We start from the raw sequence: 22,647 nt of genomic DNA, 5'->3' as shown, positions 1-22,647 counted from the left end.
ACTATGAGCTCTTTCATTGCCCACGCAGAATCTTTCCTAAAGCCTGCCAATCCCAGAATATTTCAGTGGAGCTAAACACATTACAATTACTGCTATTTTTGATTGAAAATGGATGTCACAACTCATTTGACACTTTGCTCTGATCGTGTCTTGGTTTATCTACAATTATTTAGAAGAGTGCTTGAGACAGGCTAGGGAGGTGTGGAATCTTTGCAAATTGCAGTATGAATCTTATTTCAAGTGACATTTGGAACCCGAGTAAACATTCACTTGGAAATCTGTTTTGTCTTCCACATAAAAGACCTTGTGCTCCCAACGAAAAGCAGAGATGGTGCCATACCATGGACTGAAACCATGGGATATACTTTCCTGGAGGTAACAGAGCCCCTGTATTTCCTTTTAATGCAAGTCATGGCAGAGTTTGGTGTGCCCAGGGTGGTCAGTCTATCTGTCAGATAATGATATACTGCTCCTGAAGCTTCCTTACTCTATCCTGTGGTTTAATGAAAGTTCATTTCTAGGCTCTAATGGTCATCTGTGCAGGTCCTGCTCTCCATCCATTCTCTTCCTCCAGGGAACCACAGCTGTCCAGCCTCACCAGAGGGGTCTCCAGGCTCACTGTGTGTAGAGGGAAGGGGTCATCACAGGGACATCTTGAACTTGAGCTCTTGTTCAATAGCTCTGTCTTAAAAACTGTATTCTTTTTGAGTGAAGGTTATGCCAAGTTTTACCTTCTTCATGTACCTTAAAATTGCTGTCCTATTTAATATACACAGGTAACTGCTAATAACTGCTTAACTATAACATAGCAGTATCTGCTTTTCAGTGGGATTCTATTTCTCACCCAGTTTTCCAACTGGGTTGACTTATTATTGGGTGGATTTTTCAGCAGCTGGTCCAGTTGTATTCTTGCAGCCTATATGTGCTGGTGGAGAATTTGGCCAACAGACTGAAGCTTACCCAATATATCTCGAACTTTCAGCTATAATCCTGCACGTCCCTTTTGGCAGGACTCTTTATAAGACTTTTTCATTTCCCCGGCCTTATTCCTCCTGAAATCTCCTTCCCCCACTAACACCTTAGACTGGCTGGGATCCTGGAGTTTCTCCCTTCCAAACGAAGGATCTGGCAGGAGGAGGGATTGTCCCCCAGAGCCAACTTGGTGGCGGTTTCAGCCATTAGGAGAGCCTTAAATTAAGAAATTTTGCTTGGCGTTAAGGCCAGGATTTCATAATTTTCTACTTTTATTAGTTTGTTTGTACTTCCTTAGCCCCCAGATGATAGGTTTTTAAACCGCAGACCTTGCTGCAATCCATCTCTGTTCTTTCTTAACTGTGCTGTTTGGCTCAGTCCAGTCCCACTAGACACTCAGCAGAATGCCTAAAAAGCTGCAAAAACTAGGAGGAAAAAATGAAGAGAGGAAAAGGAGGGAAGAAAACCTCCTCTTCCCCCTTTCACCTTCCAGAAATTTTAGCTTAGACATGCACAGCCCAGAAACAAGGACTTTCCAAGACAAACAGGCTGCATTATCACACCAGACTCCCCTGGCAAGAAATGGATTTTTATAGCCTAAAAACATATTTTTCTGCGGAAGGGGGACAAATAGTTACAAAGCAAACACTGAGCGTGTTTGCAGGTGCTGTGCTCCATTGTGTTAGCCAACCAGATGTTCTGTGCTGGGATGCTGCCCTGGCCTTTTCTGGGATGAAAAGTCACTCTCCAGATGAAATAGAGCAAAACTCTGTACAGTTTCCTAGAATGAGTTGAGCGTTTAATATGTAAACTATTAATATAGCAGTGTCTTTGTATTGGGCAGGGCACCAGTCAAAATAAACATTTAAAATTTGACCTTTAGAAAATTAACTACCATTGGACCATAAAAAGCTGGTCTTGCTACAGCAAGCTGTGGTGCGTTTAAGTACTACGGTAGTCCTTTTAAAATCTGTCTTGCTATCTGTCACTGTAGGGCTGGGAGGATTTGGGGAGCTGTCCGTGCACAGAGGGTTTGTGGTGGTGTATATCCGTGCTGTCGTGTGTGTCTTGTGGTGTCAGGGAAAGGTGACAAAGTATGGACACTGGCATAAGCCAAATATTAAGGATGTCTATGAGTATCTCACTTAGAGATGTGTTTCCTCTATTGCTTCTGCAGCAGGCTGGATTTGGGAGAAAATATTTCCAAACATTAGAAGAAGAGTGGTGCTGGGTCTTATCAGTGATCCTAGAGGGAAGTTTGACAAACACCAGGATTTGAGCAGCTAAGAGAGGAGGCTTTGCTAATACAGAGATGCTTTTTGCTATAAAAGCAGGTCCTGTCTGCCTGGGAGAGACTGAATACAACTATTAAATACTGCTTTGGATCAGTGAATCCACTGTTGCTTCCATCATTGCTTGTGTGGTGTCCAGTGTGTGTTTCTTTCCCTTTCTTGTTTTGTTCTTCTTGTCAAACAGCAGCAAAACTTGTGATGAAAATCAAGCAGATTATATTCAACCTTTATCAAAGAGCTCAAAGGAAGAGATTGCTATCTTAACTCTCAAGCTGTTTGTTCTCCAATGAGGATAGTGGATGCTTTTCCCTATTACATGGTTCATCCAGCAATGTCCTGACTCTTTTGTCATGCTTATTGTGAGGGCCACTGGACTGGCTTCTTTGTTTTTTCCTGTTTTATCTGACCTTATTTCATGCACGTCTTGTGCTTGAAGCAGCACCACTAATTGACAGGGATTCGGAGGAAGCATACCCATGTCAACTACTGTCTGTTCTGAGATGTCTGGAGAATATTAATAGCCAGACTTACCTCTTATGTGGCATGTTTAATCTGTAGTTTGGAAACCTCTGCAGCTCTGCATTTGTGAAGACAGGCTGTGGGACTGGAGGGAGCACTTCTCATTTGTGCTGGCAGCTCCTCTTGAAGATTTTTCCCTATTAAAATACCATGGGCTGGGTTGTCATGTACACAAAAGCCACATTTCGCCTCTCTAGCAATGCATGGCATCCTAGGATAGATGTAAATAAAAATGTCCCTCAAAGTTCCCTTTGTGCTCCCAGAGTAATGTAAAACAGCCCTAAATGAGAAATCTGGCCTATATGTGAGAGGCAGGATGTTTGGATCGTTAACGAAGAGCTGTGATTGTGCCTACCCCCAAACACTTGAGTGTCATCGATTCCTTTCCAGTTAATAAACCATTTATATGTGGACTGCTTCTAGCATGGGGTAAAATTTTTTTTCACTCAAGCTGTGATGTATAATTATATAGCTGACATCAAACATGAGCAGATACCAAGTCAAAGGAATGAATTTGGTTCTGTTCCTGTAATTCCATTTCCATGTTAACAATTTTTCCCCTCTCTTTAAATAATATTTTTATTGAAAGCTTCAAAGGTCAACTTAGACATTCAGAGAAAATTTGTAACTCAGATTGTTTAGTATTCTCTCACACAGTACAGCCCTACATTACTCTGTGTCAGCAAATTAAGGAAATGAAAGTTGTGGCCAAGGATTACAATAGTACTGGTGTTAACCTTTTATAGCATATGGCATTCTATCAATTTTAGCCACAGGAGAAACTTGCTGTTCACATACAGCAAGTGGGTGTTGAAGTTTTTAATCTGAAAATGAAATCTTGCCTTTAGGAGAGGGATATGAAGACCATAGATCTTCCTTGCTGCTGGAAAAACCTCTTGAGTAGCTGAGATCTTTTCAGCTGCACATTTTTCTTTCATCCACTTTTTTTTTTTTTCCTTCCTCACTTTGACAGAGGGACAGCTATCCCACTTGACTAGAAAAGCAATAGTAGTCTAGCATAGAGATATGTGGGCACCCATATATTCACAAGATTGAGAGGCTAGGAAGATGGACAGATAACCTACAGACTTGTGAAACCCTCACTTTGCAACAAGGTCTAGCAACACACATTCACCTAATGTCAATCTTCTGTACAGTCCTTGGAAGGTTAATGGGATTGCTCAGCTGTTTTAAGTACCTTGTTCAATAGAGGTCATAATTAATCAGGCTGCTAATTATTCAGGAGAACTTAATTTTAAGGTTAGATTTACACTTTAGTTGCTATATGCTTGTTCAAGGTATACTTGATTCAGCTCAGCCAAGAGAGAACTGTTAGGATGGTTTTACTTCATTGCTGTTGAGTGTTGGTTTTTGATTACCCTGGAAGTGTTTCCTCTCCCTTTCTGACATGGGATTTTTTTTACCTGCTTTTCTCCACAACACTCAAGTCTTCACCCCAAATCACAGCAGCATATACCATGTAGTGTTGGAAGGGCTTCACTTAGAGGCTAAAAGCAATAAATAGATGGTTCTAAGACATTGTCAGAAATAAATTTCCCTGAGGGGCTGTGTAATAGGGTCGGAGTTTATTGGGTAATGCTCAGTGAGTAGATGGTCCAAAGATTAGGAATTAATTTGGCTGGGGTATGAATAATTGAGTTGAAGCCAAACTAAAGTCAGTGATCCCACTTAACAGGTTCTCTTACTGTAGGATATTATCATTCTCTTGGTCTTTCATGTTCCGCAGAACTGGTGTTAAGTCAAAGGTGGTATTGCTAGCTGAGCAGGAGAGGTACAGACCAAGGACCCTATTCATGCTGTCATGTTTAAATGCCTGAGCTAGGTAGTCTGTAAATGCTCTTTTAGAGAGGATCTTCTTCAGATAGAATTTCACCTCCCTGCTTTTAAAGGAGGTTGTATATGGCTTGTCTTTCCTGCACAACATCACCTCAGGAGCAGGTGGGAAACATACAATTGTTGCTGGACCAAGTTTAACATCCCAGTTATGAACACAGCTGTGTTTTAAGGGTGGTATGGCCATGCCCTTCCCTATCCACTGCTATACCCTGTGGCTCCATTGTCTGCTGGAAATACAGCATAGGCTGACCTCTGTGTCCTTACAGACTGTTTTTAATCTGATAGATCATTCAAATCCTGTCTAGCCCATCTACTCACTTTCTTCTCCCATTTCAAGCACTCCACATACTGCTAAGATGAATTGCATGTTGGCCAGCCCTGTAATTGATTGCCTTGCCAAGAGTGAGGAAATGAGCCTTGAGCTCTTGTGCACCATTTTTAAAGGTAAAACAGGATGCCCCATGTGAAGACTTTTGACATGCTGGAAAAAGTACAAGCCATACTTTCAATCTCCCTGCCTGCAAGAGTGTCCAGGATCAATACAACACAGTGAAATGCTACAGAAGTGTCTGGAATTGAATGTGTGACCCAGAGTACTGATCCTGACGTCTTAATCCTTGGAAAGCATTTACATGCCCAGCTTAAGCACTTGTGTCATTAAAACAGTATTGTAAAGACAAATTGTACTGTAGAGCATGTCTAGGGTTATGAGGGTGGCTCTTTTATTTCTTCAAATGGATTCTTGCTGAGAGGATGAAGTGGCAGGGGGCAGAGGTTGGCTTGGTAGGTTGTGGTGAATTGGAAATGATAACATACAAGCAGAAGGCTGGAACTGGGAGATGAGTCATATAACTGGGAGATGAATCATGCTCTAAAAAAACCCACAGAACTGCTAATTTTCTACATTTGTTCTTCTGCTGGGGACTGTGAACTGAAGAGGTTGCTGTCCCCTGCTACTTGACGTAGAACCCCTTCGTGGGGTTGCTCCTCGTTTTAATAAAGATGATCTAGTTTACTTAAACTCTTATAGCATGAGCTCATTTTGACAGGAAAGACTCAGCTAACATAGGGGCTGATAATATCCTACAGAAGGAGAGTTGGAATGCACTGGGGATCATAAAGTTGTCAACCCACATAATTATAGCCAAAAAAGATGGAGATTTGTAAGAAAAAGGTTGAGTTAGTCTTGAAGAACAGGTCTGCTTAATTCTGGATTTAGCAATTATAAAATCTATAAATAGAAGGTTTGTGGCTTTTTTGGTAAAGAAATGCTGGAAGAGAATGAATTCTTAATATATTATAGCTATTCTGTAATCTCTTCAGGTACACATAAAAGGACCTAATCCTAGCATTTCACATGTAACGGATATTACTATTTCACATGAAACATTTTATAAATGTCTGTTGCATTCAACAGCAATTGGATAAAATTTCTTCTGGGCTGATGAACTGGCAGGCATTAATTTGGGAGTCCAGTAATTAATCCTGGACTCAAAGACTTGATATAACATTGGAAAATGAACAGACAGGGAACTGTGCATAGGCTCCTGATATTAGAGACTATTTCAGAGGTGGATTCATGGGGCAGTGATTCAGAAATGGATCCCTGATGCCTGGATATCCATAAGGTTCAACCTGCAGATAATGTTAGTGGTGTCAGGGGTTGCATCAGATAACATCTGTCTCTCACGCAGAAGCCAACACGCTCAATCAGAGTTAGACAACCTACAGCTGCCAAGATCGAGGGGATGGAAATTGTGTCTCATGTTAGACCTTTAGGATGTTTTCCTTTCCTCTTAAACATAACGTGAAGGTCTGGTCTGTGAAAATGTGAAGTTACTTATTTTTAATGTTTTTTTGGTTGTTGTTGTTAAATGGGAGAAATAAGTCTTGATTGCATCAGAAATAGAGCAAATTTATGCTAGGCAGGACTTGCAGAGTGAAGCTGACAGGAGGCGACTGGACTACAAATTAAAAATGAAGCAGACCAGCCTTTTCTCATTCCACCAGCTCAGAAAAATATTGAAAGTAAACCTCTGGCAAGTAGACAGTGAAAAGCAAATTAGATTTGGGACCAGATGGTGTAGATCAGTATAATATAAGTTGATGTCAATAAGGTGGTGTGATTAACGCTGCCAAGAATATCACTCATGATCTTTTTCAATTTCAGGTGTTATTAGTAGCACAGGTGAGGCAGTTCCACACAGATGCATCCACAGATCATTTTGGAAAGTGGGATTTAATTGAATCTCTGTTGTAAGAGAAAGGGCTAGGCCTGTATCCAGATTTCTTTGGAAATGTCCGGGCACTGAAGAGTGTCCCAGAGTGGGGGAATCTGGAGCTGAGGAGGGAAAAGAGCAGCACATCTACGGCTGACCGTGAAGCTGAGTGCAGGACTTAATCCTGAGCACTGAAGGCTTAATCGCTGGGAAGGAACCTGAAAGTGCTTTGGTTTGGTGCTGGGTGCATGCAAGAGCATCCCTTGGCTGCTGTCGTTTTTCTGCATCTGCATCCTCCGAGTGTTGGAAGAGCTTTGAAGGATTTCACGTTGCTTGCTGCTTGGTCTGTACGATTCCTTACATACTGCCAGCAACCTACCTCTCATGGGGAAAATATTTACCCGAAATGGAATTATCTCTCAATTTCAGTCAGAATATAGGTGATTATTTATGTAAATGCTGTTGCAGAAACAAGACATGCTTATTCTTCCTTTATACTATAGTCTGAAGCAGGAAGAATTACAGGAGAGACTTTTTTTCCTTATACAAAAACTTAAAGTATATCAGAACCTCTTAGCTAAATCCCTGGGCTTTTCTAGATATGTCCCTCAGTGATTAATTTAGTATGTGCTTTGCAGTCGTGGTCCAAATTAATAGAAGATTCAACTTCAGAAGTATCTTCATGGTGCATTTTATATATTAAGCTATTAGACTTGATAAGAAGAGTTCTGTAGGTGGGTTAAAACACAACTACTTTTTATGTAAGTAATAATAAATTATAGCTGACATTAAAGATATCCCCCCTTGTGTATGCTGTTAAAAATATTTGGATTGACATTATGCAATGTAAAGGCTGCACTACTGGATTAGATAAAAATCGTAAAACAGGGTTGCAAAAGAAAATACTACCTTTAAAAATGAGTCACATTGTCTTGGGTGATGTAGCTGTTTTCCAGGAAAAATCTGTTGCCAAGGATCAGCGCACCCTTGACAAGCTTAAACGTGCTATCAACATCCTTTCACAGAGCTGAACTCTTTTCCTTTCAATGTTTTTGGTAAGTAACCTGGGTAAGAGACTTCAGCTTGCTTCAGGAGATGAGTATCAGTCAAAAATTACTTTTTGTCACTTTTGCAGTTAGGCAGACGTGAAATAGGCCAGTTCTGAGAGTATTTCATCTTGTATATTACCATTGGAATTGGGACATTTGAATAGAAAATATCCTTAGAGATGAATATTTTGTTCGACTTTGCCTTTTGAGATATATTTTTAATGACTTAGTATGCAAGTTCTTCATTTGCTGGGTGCATCTTTTTCAGTGTTTCTTGTGCTCATCAATCATACTAGCAATTCCTAGTCTTTGTAGCACACCAGGAGTTAATATATTTACTCCCTTTTGTGTGTATGTTTATAAGTGTGTGTCTCCCCTTTGGTTTGTATTGAATCTGAAGCCTGAAGTGACGATCAATGGCTCAGATTATTTCCTTGCTGTCAGCTATTGACTTTCTCTCAGCCTGATATCAGAGCTCCTTTCCCAGGGCGATGCTACCAGGGTAGAAATAGGAGGGGGAGAGATGAAGAAAAGCTTGATAGAAGTCTTGCAATTTATCTTGCAGCATCTTTAACTGAATGTACGTGAAGAGGGGAAAAAATTGGCAGAAAACTGCAATTTTAGGAGAGGCTGAAATTATTTAGCAGCGATGCCACAACCAGGCTTTTTTCTTTCTTCTCTCCAATAAGGTTATTTATTTATATGATGTTAGTTGTTCTTTTCAACCTGTTTTGAAGCCCAAAACTATTTCATTAGCTAACCCAGCATGCTGGTTGGGCAGTGTGTCTTCCCTTCATTGCAGCAGAAATAATCAAGACCACTACGTGTGAACAAAAAGCCCTCTGCTGGGTGCGCTGGTGCCACCAGTGTGGAGGTCACAGAGGAATGACTGGAGGAGGAAAGGATAAGCGTGTCTGTGGGCAGAGCAACCCCTTGATTTTGGATCAAGTTTGAATTGGGTATAGATACTGGCTTGCTCTGATCTGTCAGAGTTGGGGCTGTAATTGCGCCATTCAAGGTGCTGGGGGAATTTATAATAAATGCATTGATTAAAGACACAGTACAGTTTAGGCAGCTGACCACGAAGTTGGCACAATCTCTCTGTCCCATAAATATTCCTGGGATGGGATCTGATCCTCCCCTCCTCTCCCCATGCTTATTTTATTAGTTCAACCCTACATTTTCATTAATATAATCTGTTATTAATATACATACCTATGTGTAAATACAAATATATAAACTAACTTCAGCTAGGTTGGAAAGATAAACAACTACCTTTAACTGAATTTCCCCCCTTGGATCTGCCTGGAAGCAGACAGCAGAGTTGCTAGTTTAGCTCAATTTAATTTTCATTTAACCAGACCAGAGAGTCTATATTACAAATGGCACGTGGCCACCACAGCAGTAAAGTTGCTGTTTACTTAATCAAACATGATTAATGCATTGGTTTTACATTAGTATCTGCTTTTCTCCATTGTGGGAGTAGTCAAGGGATTCCCTTTGTCTGCTAGCAAGGGTGAACATGTTTTTTATCCTATCCTGCTTATTGTGCAGTCATGTCAGCAGTAAAAAAATGTCTTTAAACTTGCCTTCTTTTATCAGTGGAGAGATCAATACAGCAACTTTCTGAAAGCGTAATTCAGTTACATGTGTTGTGGGAGACTAATGCGAACTCTCTTGGTGAGGATGCTTTTCAGCTAGTCAGGGAAAGACAGAGTGGACTTTTATTTCTGCACAGGCTAAGATTAAAGGGATTTCAAGTGAGCTTTGAAAATATCTTATAAAGGAGGATGTTTCAGGCTTACAGCAGGACCTGTGCTACAGAATGGAAATAAAGCATTGCTACAGATAAAATTTGCTTCCAGCGGAGTCAGCAGAAAATCTCTGCTGCTGAATTGGACCTAAACCTAACAACGATAGTGGTGGATGGTGGGGACAGTGGCTAGATGGATGTGTTGTCTTCAAATGAAAGCTACCACTGAAGAGGGAAGATTTCACTGAATAACTGCAAAGACTAAACCCTGCCCTGAGATGAGAGATTTTTAAGGGGCTTTGAGAGGTGCTGATCAGACACATCTTCAGGGAAACTTTGCAGTTGATAAATGAAGAATATCGAAGCTGGTTGAAGGAGGCACCAAGGTGCACCATGATCTTTTCTGCTGCTCTTTCTTGGGTAGGACATGCTGTTAAAAGAAATACAACAGCACTATTTGATGACTTCTCCTGGCACAAGAGGAAGATGAGGAGACCTGAGTCAGTAAGCAGGCTACTGCAGCAAGATTAGAATCTTAATAGAGTATCCCTATGAAGGGCTTGAAAAATAACCTCAGGTATGGTATAAGAGAATTTTGAACCACTACCCATCACTACCCATTTTAAAGGGATTACTTTCTGGATTTTTTTATTTTTTTCTTTTCCCATTTGTAAACATCAAGAATGTTTTGCTACTCCCTTGCAAATACATAAGTCCTCTTTGACTCCCAGAAAGGTTGGGCCAGTGCCTCCCCTCGACTAAATAATTCACAGACTCTCTTTCACTGGTCAGGATAATTTTAATTACTTCTGACTACTTTTTATAGCATTCTCACAAAATTGCATCTTGAATCAGAAGAGTCATCCATAAAAGCTGCTACAATTCAGAATATTCATCACATAATTGACCATAACACCTCCTCCTTCTTGTTGATGACTTTGTCCTTAGCACATTATCAGACCGGTCATACCTCACTACCTCTCTGCAGACACGTCTTCATTTCCAGACTGATTCCTGTACTTGTCATAGTCATTAACATGTAAATACATCTCATAAAGCACAGAAATGAACTCATAATTATGGCTTTTCCAGCCATTAACACGTGTGATAGTTAAATCTGATTATGAACTCTGCCTGTCCGCATTTGTTGGCAATGCATTCCTGTGTGGCTTTGTATTTCTTTGCCTGATCTGAGCTGGACTGACTTGGAAGTCCATAAAGCTAAAAATTAATTAAATAGCACTACTGCTTCTTGCCGTGGGCTTGAACACATAAGAAAGTTCTTATTTTTCCAGTTTTCAAATGTTTTTAACCCACCTCTTGAAAATATCATCCTAGAAATGAGTCCCTGACTTTGAGAGATGTTCTGGAATTTAACAGCCCATTATTTTTCTATGGGCAATTTATTGCAGTCAGAAGTGATACAGTCCATGGAAAGCAGGTGGATGGATGGCTGAATCATTCCATCACCTGTCATGACTCATTCCCATCATTTCCGTCTCTTCATGAAAGGTGCATAAACGTGTCTGCAAACGTAATCATGGCTGAGGGTGTCTCATTAAAATATTACCTTGGTTAGGGTCAGAAAAATGGTTATGTAGCCCCATGGCTAGATTGTAGGAGAGAAGGGGATTAAGATCTTGATTGCCACATTCAGAGCAGGATGTCCAAATAAAAAACATGCCGAGGGGCTTCAGCCTGGGCTCTTTTTCTTGATCTTCTCACTTCTGCAGGCAATTTCCCAGATCTGATTCTTTCATGTACTTTATAGGGTGCATGTTGGAAGATGGGCAAATGCCTCTGGAAAAAAAGAAAAAGCTGCGGCCTTACTGTATGTGTATCTTTCACAAAGAACTAACTGTAGGCTGTTTTTTTGTTTGTGTGGAGGTTGGTTTGTTTGTTTGGTGTTGTGTGTGTGTGTATGTTTTGGGTTTTTTTTGTTGTTGTTTGGTTTTAGTAGCAGTAAGGCTCTATGAAGAGTTAATCAAGTGCTTGAAAGGAGGTATATATGTAGGATGGACTTTTCTGATGCAGCTATTAATAAAAGCAGCAATCTGGTTGGATAGTGTACAGGTGGGGAGCTTTCATTACTGACTATTGCTGAACAAGTCCCAGACTGGTGGAAATGTCAGGAAGACAGTTTGGACCAGGTACTCTGCTTCAACCCCATCTCCAAGGGATGACGAAAAAGAAAGAAAATGACTTGATAGTCTCATTAAAAGCTGTTTAAAACATGCTCAAGTCTGTGCAGATAAAGTTGTTATTATTGTAACAATAAAATCTTGTTATTCGCTTGCTGTAATGCCTAAGAAATCTAATCACAGATTAAGATTGCATTATGGTAGGGATAACTCAAGCAGACCAGCAAAAATACAGTGTATGCCTAAAGGAATTTATAATCTGGATGTCACATACCCTCCACAGAGAGGTATCTCCTGGCTGAGCACAGCATTGATAAGATCATGCACCTGTCAGCTCTGTGGAAAAAAACACAATGCCATTGGAGAAACAAGAGGCTCTGTGGGTAACACAACATAGAGCTGGGAGTGAGATGCTCCCCAATAGATAAAGGCTCTAGACTGCATCCCTGGAATGAAATGAAGCATAAAGAGGCTTGAATTTGCCATCCTTGGCCTCTGGTGGAACTTGTAAACCATGAGCCATCTCTGTCCAATGTCTTCTCCAGGTCTGTGCCTCGCAGACATCACCTCAGCAATTGTTGTTGGCTCTTCTTGAGCGGATCCTTCATCCCTGGCTGCGCGGTGATGTGATGTAATCGTGCAAGTGCGAGCTTTTTATTGCACTGAGAGTATAATGCCCCATTATTATAAAGACAAGAGTAGGGAGAAACAGCTGTTTTACTGCTTAAGTAAATAAAAACGTGACTCTCCAGTCCTCCCTGCTCCAGCCTGTAGTAATCTGCCCAGACTCTGTGCATCGTCACCATCCACTCAGCTCTTTGCCCTCGAGTGCCGTGAAAACGGGCAGTGTGGGGATCTGGAAGGCTGCCCTGGCTGTGCTCGCTCCAGTCCAAGTGGTTTTGTGAGTCAGGCGCTTTGCTTTCTCCCAGAAACCCGTCCTCTGTCCTTGCCTTTCCATTTGCTCATGCCCCTCTCCTGCCAAAGTAACCATTGCAGGGATGGCGTGCGGGAGGGGGGCTGAGAGGAGAGAAGCGGCGTTGCCAATCTCTCATTAATTTCTAGATGTGGAATGATGGGGGAGATGGTTGTGAGAGTCTAATAATAATGAGCCGAGGAACCAGAGATGGCAAGCGAGGCAAGCTTCTTTAACTAACAACTTAATTATAACAAATTTGAGTCTAAGAGCACCAGGCAAGTAAATCAATCAACCCTTGCAGGCAGGCTCATTAAAACTAGTAAAGTACAGACCAACAAGGTCATCTTATTAAAAGGGATCAGCATTTTCCAGTTAAATCCTTTGCTGCCTATAGGTGCTAGGAGAGAATTTGGGTTCTGAGCTTGTCTGTTGTTGCAGTGGTGAAAGGGCTGACCTTGCACAGCAATAAATGCCTTCGGTCCCCGTAGCAAGGCCCTTGGCTAGCTGGTTGTATAAACAGTGGTGGACCTTTGCCAGTCTGGTCTAGTCGTAGGTTGCCAACAGTCTCATGGAGCACACTGAAGGGGTGAGTTCTCTCTTGCAAAGTAAGAGTAAACTTGTTCTCCAAGCTTTTCTCTAGTCCTGTGTCTTACAGACTGAGACATCACCTCAGTAATTGTTGTTGGCTCTTCTTGCAATGACTCTTCCCTGGCTGTGTGGGGTGTCTCTCCTCCTGTCAGGTCGTAATATATTTTAGCCCTCAAGGAACATTTTATATCTTTGCCTTTCTTTCCTGGCGGTAGGATGCAGTACTTTGGGTTTTCCAGTGCTTTGAGAGGCAAATTTTTACAGACCCTATTATAATCTTGTTCCTTTAGGAGAGTATATTTACCTTGGAAGAAACATTAAACTGAGAACAGCTATCCAAACAGCTGGCATCCTTCTTCCTGTTTTTCTTCTCTATCAGATACCAGTGTTGGGGGGGAGAGAGACCTTTTTTTCCTTCTCATACTTTCCTCTACCCACATCTGCGTTCCAGTGGTGACCCTCTGTCTGTGCAACAAGATTCACTGCAGTCACAGAAAAGCGATATGAAGATTGCTGGATCATTCAGAGGATCCCTGCAGCTGGAGCAGTGGTGGGACTTGCAGGAGATGATGATGCTGCAGTGTTCTTTCCTGCTCCTGAATTGCATTTCTGAGGATAACTGATTTTTATGGAGGTAAAAGCAAGTGTGTCAGTGTCTGTCACTGAGTAAAATACCTAAAGTCAGGATGATCTTGGCCACTAAGAGGAGACTGCAATTAGGAAAGTGGGGATATTATGTAAACCATCCTCTATGTTCCACACCCATAGCTCTGCTTTTCTAACCCTGATTTTGACAAGCCTGCTGTCAAACAAGAGTCATTTAGGTGGCCACCACCTTGGCTGGGGCTCCAGCAGGTTGGCCACATAGTGAGGCATGGGAGCACATCAGCTGTGCAGTCCTATGGTCTGGGTCCAGTCTGAGACTGGATATAGTGAACACAGCTCATGGTGCACATCCTTTGGGTCCTGCTGTGCTCAGACAGCACTTAAATTGAACAGCAGATTGAAAATAAGTGTACAGCATATGATGAAATTTCCCCTCTGTTATTTCAGGGGGCAACGGGTACAAACTCGAACACAGGAGGTTCCACTTAAATATGAGAAGAAACTTCTTCACAGTGAGGGTATCAGAACACTGGAACAGGCTGCCCAGGGGGGTTGTGGAGTCTCCTTCTCTGCAGACATTCAAACCCAACTGGACACCTTCCTGTGTAACCTCATCTGGGTGTTCCTGCTCCGGCGGGGATATTGGGGTAGATGATCTTTCGAGGTCCCTTCCAATCCCTAACATTCTGTGATTCTTTGACATTTTTGAAGACCTTTTCCTTTTAAGCCTTTAGGGACATGTAGGAAATTAATTAGTCTTTCAGCAGTTCAGGAGTTCATTTAGAACAATAGCTATGTACTAGAAAATACAATGGGAAAGGTAAGTATGAGAAAGAGATCAGCATCTCTTTTGTTCCTCTAGGTTTCCCTTTTGCAGAGGAAGTGCTGAGAATCTTTCCTGCTCTGCTTGACCCATCAGTAGAGCACATCACAGAGTGTGATAAGCTGCTAAGGGGGACAAAAAACAAAAAAAAAGAAGAAGAAGAAAACATTTATTTTCTACTGTGTTTTCAGCCAGGCAGCACTGTGGTGCTTGAGGATGCTTCTGGTATCTCTCCATTACAGTATAAGACTGCTGAGCAGAAGGTATGGGTCTTGAGTTGGCTAATTGCCACAGGTAAGTGACTACCAGTCTGTGCTCCCTCCTCAGCTCTGAGAACTTGCTGGGGAGCCTTTAGATATTGTCACTTAACTTTCCTGCATCAATTTTATAACTTGGAGTGTGATGTTTTCTATATGTGTATTAGCTAAGATGCCTGGATGAAAGGAGTTATTGACTACATAAGTGTATTTTTGCTTAGCTGAAACACTCAGACTCCCTCTCCTTACAGTGTTTTGGGGCTGCTGGAATTTGTTAATATGCTGCAGCCAAGTGCAGAATCTGGAGCCACTTTCTTATGCCTGTGCCTGGAGGCACCTTTGGTTTCACACATCCCTTGAGCCTCTGAATGTCACTAGCTTTGCATGGATTTCTTGTCTTGACGAATGAGTTGCCTCGAATGAGGACGTGCCCCTTATCCTCCCCATCTCTAACAATTTTTCCTTCTTCCACAGGGGCAGGGACAAATTCAGGACAGATCTAGTTACAGCACAGCAGCGTATGAGATCTGTCAGCCAATGTGATCAATACAGGACTCAAAGTAATACAGTTTTATTGGAATACTCTAGAAAATACCAATTCTTTGTTCTGTCTTATTTTCTACTTGCTGCTCCTCCCTTCACATTTCTTTAGCTTTTGCCCAAATTTCACCTCAAACCACACACAATTACTCTTGTATGTATTTTTTTTTTTCCTGGAAGGTGAAGGGTTAAAACAATAAATACATTGGTTCCTGTTTTTCCTCTCTGCAGCTCTGGGCTCCAGCTGGGTGCAGACATGGAATAGTAACAAGTCCATGGGAAAACCTCATCTTCTCACAGCCCTTACAGCAGCACTCCAGGCTCAGTGTGAACTTCCCAGAGCACTGTGGTGGAGCTGAAACCCTCGCTGATGCTGCCAGGAACCTTTTGCAGGGAATAAAGTGACAGGATGGAGATGATGCATGTGTGAACCCAAACTGAGTTCAAGGTATGTATGAAGAACAGTGTACTCAGTCCTCAGCTGAGATTAAAAATGTGTATATATTTATGTATTCTGGTGGCCATTGATGGTTGGCTTTTTCCATACTGTATGTCTCTGGTTAGTAGCTTTTAGACCTAGAAGAAAAATGTTTTTCTGGTGCAAAAGATAAACGTGAGGCAGCAAGATCAGCTCAATAGTGTCTTCTGGTGCTCAGAAACATTACAATAATTTTTTCTTTCACCCTTTCACAGCAAGTACTCTTTTCCCACAAACTGTAGCCCCTGAGGGCCAGATGGACAATTTCTACTTACCTCTCTGAGCGGTCTCATATGCATTGACAGAAGAACATCCAAGAGAGGACTTTGGTGCCCCAGGGATGAAGGAATGAGGAGTGGAAGGAAACCCAAACTCTCCCAGGGTTCTCTGGCCCTGCTGGCACAGAGGGCATGTGAAGCAGTGACTGTTGCGGTAAGGAAGCAGTGACCTCTCAGCACATTTCTTTCCTTCTGCCCCAGCAGAGGGGCTGCCCATCTGGGTACAGGTAACCTGCAGTACCTGCTGTTGGAGCAGCTGATCCCCATCTCATCCTTCATGTACAAAGTAAATACTTATATTTAGTCCTGATAAATGCTTTCTGCTCCTCAGTGATTTCTGATGGGAAAGAAGGAATACTTCATCTTTGTGGACCAGTAGGTTTGCTTGGGTTGGTGTCTCAGCCTGGAGAACAGGAAGAGCTGAGGACAGAGATGGGCAGACTCACCCCTGTGTGAAGGGTTTGACTACAACAACCCAATTGCTGTCTTAAAGCCCAGTTCATGGCAACGTCAGTGACAGCCCTCTTCCTAACCCAGCATTAATAGGGAATGCCAGGTCATGGGGGAGGGTTCTGGTATGTTGTGCAGGGTTTATCTTCTTGTAATGCAGCAAAAGGAACAGCTGAGTGATGGTAAAGCTGTGGTGGGGTTGTCTCACCAGCTTGGCACAGATGTATTGGCACTGCAAGGTGGCAGGGTGACCTTACATACAAATGCAATTACACTTTTGGTTTGCTAAAAGATTCTAAAGTTCAGAGTCAAAAGGACTGACACTGGAGTTGGCAGAGATGAGAATGCATTGCTGGACATCTGTCATGTCAGTTTAAGGGGAATGAAAGCCTCAGGAAGCCAAAACCAACAACCTGCTCCAAATTGTGCCTGATGCTACTCAGTACTGCACCTCTTGCAGTCCCTTTGATTAAACTCCAGAAGAACTTTTGTTGTTGTTGTTTTCTCATGTTTGCTTTGTGGAAAAAAACAAACAAAACCAAGAAGAACAACCAAACTGGGGAGCTGTGAGGCAGTCTTTACTTCCCCTACCCCTGGACAAGCAGTAGAGAGCAGTGGGAAACAGTTAGGAAAGGTGTCAGATTTTCTCTAAGGGTAGCCACAAGACTCCTGTGCCAGTTGGTGTTTGACCTTTAATTTTAGACCTATGTAAAATAACAGCCAGAGCAGGCAGCAGGCAAAGTGTTCTAGTTGACAGACTGGCTCTGTTTGCTTCAATCTCCTTAGTGTGATGGCCAAGTTCATCTGCAAGCAAGAAATACCCGGAGTATGTTGTTCGCTCGTCATGAAAAGAGAGCACTGTGTTATGTTCAGACACTGTTTCAGGCTTCAGGTGGCCTTAATCAGGGAACATAATGCAAGAGAGATGTGCGTCAGAGCTGGAGGAGCCGAAGAAATCTGCACCTCTTCAATTAAATAATGCTGAAGTCAAACATTGGGTTCCTGGTCTGAACTGAACCATTCAGCAGGTGTAGATGTGGAGAGAGAGGATCTGTGTGTGGTGGTTTAGCACCCTTACAGTCAGGTGTTGGGGGAACAGAGAGGATGTCCTCCTCCCTTAAATATGGGTGTCATGACCAGTTAGTGCTGAGAGGTCTACATGAGGATATCAGCAGCATGTTGTCCATATGCAAACGGACCATCCACAACACCTCTCCTGCTCTGTGTGGTTTGTACTAGAGGCTCATGGATAGCGGAAGGAAAGATCAAGGGTGATGAAGGGAAAATTGCAAAGGCGTTATTTGCATTCTAGTTGCTTTTGTGTTTCTGCTGGCACTGGGATTTGGACCTAGTGTGCTGCTAAGGAGCTGAAATGGTAATAAAACCCACCTGGGTATGTGGAGTGGTGGGTGTTTCTTGGCTGAGTCCTGTGTGAAGAGGAAAGCAGTAGTGGAAGTTGCGCTGTGTAGCTGATACCAGTGAAGGGGAAATGTTATGAGGTGGTTGTAGAAATGAGTCAGAAAATGTATGACACTTGGTTCTTAGCTTTTGTTTTGTTTTCTTTAAAAAAGAAAAAAAAAGTATTTGATCAGCAGAATGAAGTATGGTACCTCCAAGAGTGCAAGTTTGGTGATCAAAGTGTGGAAGGGTTATGTTAGCCTCACAAGTAAGGAATATCGGGGGAGAAAAGGTCTATGAAACAAGTGGTTTGCTGCAGTGAAGACCAAAGGCAGCTGCAGGATGTGGAAGCTGTGGGAGGAGGAGGGCTCCCCAGGCAGAGGGACAGAGACAGCAGCCTGGAGGCAGTATTGGCTGGGTGGAGCAGGACTTGGCTGCTTTTCCAAGGTCATTAGGAAGTCTAGACTTTCTCAGAAAGGGTCCTGTTTGCTGAAGAAATCCTTGGACTACCAATGCCCTGAGGGCTTCACAGAGAGTCTAAAGGCATCCAGAACAGCCTTGCTACACCAAGGTACCTTTCCCCGAGTTTTTCTGTGTCTTGGAGGCTGACTTTGGGGCAGGCTGGTAGGAACGAACGTGGCCCTGGGGCTGGTTCACCTGGTGTTTGGGACACTACTGCTCCTCATCAGGTTTCTCACCCAGCAGACAGGACAGAGGAGCCAAAACCAACTGCATTCCTTATGGAAAGACAGAAAGCAAATAACTAGTTCTATGTGCCGGTGGAGGCATTTGAGGAACCCCATTCAGGCAGCTGTTCCCAAAACTCAGAGACTTCCACCTCTGTGACAAACCTCTCTGTGGTGCCTGGTGACTCTGGGGTTATTTAATCAACTCGTTGGTGACATCCTATGGCTTTAAGCACTTTAAATATCAGCTACCCTCCTTGTGTAGAGAGTATCTTGCAATCTAACACAACCCACCTGGAGAGAGGTTCTCTCTAATGGTGTTCAGAGTAAATCACAAGTCCAAATCCCTCTCAGATAACAGTATACGTTTGTTCCTGCTAACGGGGCTTGCCAACTTATGCTGCAGCTTACCTTGTAAGGACAAACCAGAGTGAGTAGCTAAAGTCAGGGAAAAAATTAGTGCAGCTTTCTAATTGAGTCAGGGGAAAAAAAAAAAAGCTGAGAAATGCTTTTCTTGAATGAGGGTTCGAACACCTGGGAGACTGGCAATTGTTGGATCCTGGGTTTTTTTTGTTAGCCCAACCGTGTTATCCTTGTCTTAGGGTGCCCTTGTGAAAATCAGTATCTGAAAAGACTGGCCTGGTGAGAAGCATCCTGGCATCTGCACAAACTCGTGTTGATTAGAGCCTTGAGGAGTTTGTAATCTGGCTGGGATCAGCTTTATGGTTTGGACAACCATAGAGTAGTTGGAGATGATACCATCTTGGGAAGATGTGACTTGCCTGAGACCATTGTGAAAGTTTCTGTGCACATTTGCTATATGTTTTTGTGGCACTTTTTCTTGTTTATAACAGGGTCTTCCTGAACACCAGTTGGATGGTTCAGCAAAGAAAAGAATGTATATGAAAAATCAAGCACCACAGTGTAAGAAGGAATCCTGAATAGCACTAGGGGACCTTCCAGAACTGGTCTTTATCTTTTCTTTGTTTTTGACAATCCAATTTCTCCTTCTGTGTTCTGTGTGCAGAGGGACTAATCTAAGCTGAGTTTATCACAGCAGTGGAACTGGAGCAACTCCAAGTAGATTGGCCTATATCTTGTAAGTAGGAGACTGCTTATCCAGTTATCTAAAGCTGATTTTCAAGAGAAAAATGAAGGGCTTGAGTCCTGCACAGGGTAAAATCCTGTTAGAGTGTGTCGTCTTCTCCTATGGAGTAGGACATAGTCCCAGGATTCATGAGATGCTGGTTTGCCTCCTGGGTCTGAAAAGCTGCTGTGTCAAACTGAGGATCTTGACTGTTCAAATGAGAAAGTACCCCTCAGCAGAAGTGAGAGATGAGGCTTAAAACACATGTGATAAGCTTTACCTTCTTGTTCAAACCCTTTTCACCCACTGCCATGATTAAATTTGTGAGAAGAGTCATAACAATAAATAAACTATACATTATTGAGGGCAAAAGCTCCCAGGAGGGGAGTCATCGAGTGGTACAAAGAGATACAAGCATGTTTAACAATGAAACAAAGGGGCAGACTTTGGCTGAACATCAGGAAAAACATACTGAGAGTATTAATAAAATAAATTTGGCTGTAGGACAGATCCCAACAACAGTAGCAGCAGTCCTGTTACCCAGACTAATTTTAAACACTCCTGTAGACATCATTCCCATCTGGGCCTGGTTAGAGAAGGTTTCAGTCACATTAATATTTTGGACAGGTCACCTTTTTTTTTTCCCCAAATTTTCCATGGAAAATCTTTTAAATCAATGGAGACAATTTCTTTCCATTCCAGCCATTCTTTTTCTTTTTTTCTTTTTTTTTAAGCAATTAATTTTAAAAAGAAGAATCACTTGGGAAAGGTGAGGACAAGTGAATTTTTCAGCTGGTTTAGTGTGGCTTGTCATTTAAAGGAGTATTGGATCAGCCACCTTCAGTCCAGATTTTTCTGCACTAGGAATTCAGAAGTGACTAAAAGGTGAAGACACTTTTCTTCCCGGTTCCTCTTACAAACTTGCATCTTCTGAGTTAATAAGTGAGTCTGCACAGACTGGCAGCCTCAGATACTCTTTGCCCTCGTTATATAAACCAGCCACAAAGGGACAAGGAGTCAAGAACAACATTTGGCCAATGATGCAGATACACCACATCAGCCACAACTTTTCTCCAAATTCTTGCTTCTTTATGTTATATTCCTCTTTCCTGCAATCAAAGTGAGTCCAGTATGAAAGCTCTTTTACTCATTCAATGGGATCAAGCACTGAGCAGAAAAGGTGCGATAAGTAGGGAAAAGACTCAAGTCCTTCTCCAGTGCATGTGTGGGCAGCCTGAGGGCATCATGGGCTGTTGGTTGGGAAGACATGGTGCTTGTCACTGGGCTCTTGGGGACTGGGAGAGACCGGGTGGTGCTGGATAGTTTTGTGTTGGCTTAGGTCTCTCATAATGTGGTTTGCAGTGCTTATTTTGTGAAGTGAGAATGTGCTCTCTGTTTGCTTCTAACACACCTGTTGGCTCCCCAAACAAGCCTGCCAATTAAACACACAAGTCAAATCCCACAAGGAGCTTGGCTGCATATGCTACAAGATGTATGTATTTAATAAATGGTATTATGAGGTGTACATCCAAGCCTATTTATGAGTTACCATATGAGAAAGAAAGCATGGTCAGAATACTGAATAGGCTCGTATAACATATGGATTTATGTGTTAGACCCACCTCTAACCCCTTGTATCATCTTGGACAAGTCACTGAGCCTCTCTGGGCCTCAAGTCCTCTACTGAGTACATCTGGGTTGATTAAAAAAATAATCCTTTTTATCTGTTTTCTCTACTCTAATTCCAAGTGCTCTGAAGCAGGAATTGTCTCTCTGTGCACACACCTGATTTTGTTGGGACTTTTTATAATACTACTAAGTAACCCAAGTACTGCTGCATTTCAGGCTGTACCCTTGCAGAGCAGAGAGGACATAAAAGCAAAAGCAATGTTGCTCCTTTGAATCCCCTTTTCTGTTTTACTATTGGTACTTCCTCTCACAAGTCAGTGAACCGGATTTTACTCATCATGAGAGAACTAAACTTTGGTTTCCATGGAAGTCAGGTACCTCTGTACTCAGCGAAGTCCCACTATTACTCATCAGGAGAAGGGCAGCCAACGTTGTGCTTCTGCTGTAGCTGACAGGCAATTTATCTGGGACGAATCCCTTAACAGTGGGCTTCAGGCTTTCCTGAAATCTTATCCTTTGCCTCTCCACAAGCGGGGCTGCTGGCTTGATGGAAAGGCTCATTTCAGACAGATGCTGACAACTGGAGCCGAGTGGTGGTGAGAGAATGTGACGGAAAGCTGCAGCAAATGTATTAATTGCACTGGTTGGGGAGGGCTAGATTTTTTTCTTTTATTTTCTTTTATTATTTTTTTTTTTTATTTTCCTTCCTGTAAAAGCTTTGTGTGTGGAGGGAGTCTTGCTGAGTTTTTCTCTTGTACAGTAATTAACATAGTGCAGAGTCCTGGGCTTCAGCCTCACATCCCAGGAAGGTGCGTTATTAGCCCAAAAGGATTTGATACTCTCCCGCTGTGTCTCGTTTTCTCTGCTCTTGTACGGTCCTCCTATTTGCTTCAGCATCTCAGATCCATTAAGATCTTCTCAGTTGCCCGTGCACAAACCTGACAGGCTCATGGGGAGATTCTAAAATGATGCTGGTTCAATTAGCAGGGTATAATTTGCCCTTTGGTGAAATCCTGGGCTCCCCTGCTGGGCTAAGCACTTGCTGCCAGGATATTTGGACAAAGAGGAGCATTCCCATTGCGTCTTTATCTCTGGCAGGTCACAGAAAT

At 42.5% G+C, this 22,647-nt stretch overlaps 1 long non-coding RNA gene across 3 annotated transcripts in view; it reads left to right on the top strand.

The window, feature by feature from the left end:
* The window catches only part of LOC139828951 (uncharacterized), a 71,315-nt gene that overhangs the window by 24,632 nt on the left and 24,036 nt on the right, over window positions 1-22,647 (top strand). For all 3 annotated transcript variants that reach the window (XR_011741100.1, XR_011741099.1, XR_011741098.1), the window contains exons 2-6: window positions 13,758-13,940; window positions 14,775-15,029; window positions 15,467-15,552; window positions 15,764-15,980; window positions 16,226-16,442. This is a non-coding gene — a long non-coding RNA (uncharacterized lncRNA). The remainder of the gene's footprint in view (window positions 1-13,757; window positions 13,941-14,774; window positions 15,030-15,466; window positions 15,553-15,763; window positions 15,981-16,225; window positions 16,443-22,647) is intronic.

Source organism: Patagioenas fasciata, chromosome 12 (genome assembly GCF_037038585.1).
Source record: "Patagioenas fasciata isolate bPatFas1 chromosome 12, bPatFas1.hap1, whole genome shotgun sequence".
NCBI lineage: Eukaryota > Metazoa > Chordata > Aves > Columbiformes > Columbidae > Patagioenas > Patagioenas fasciata.
This window is presented reverse-complemented; position numbering and strand designations above follow the sequence as displayed.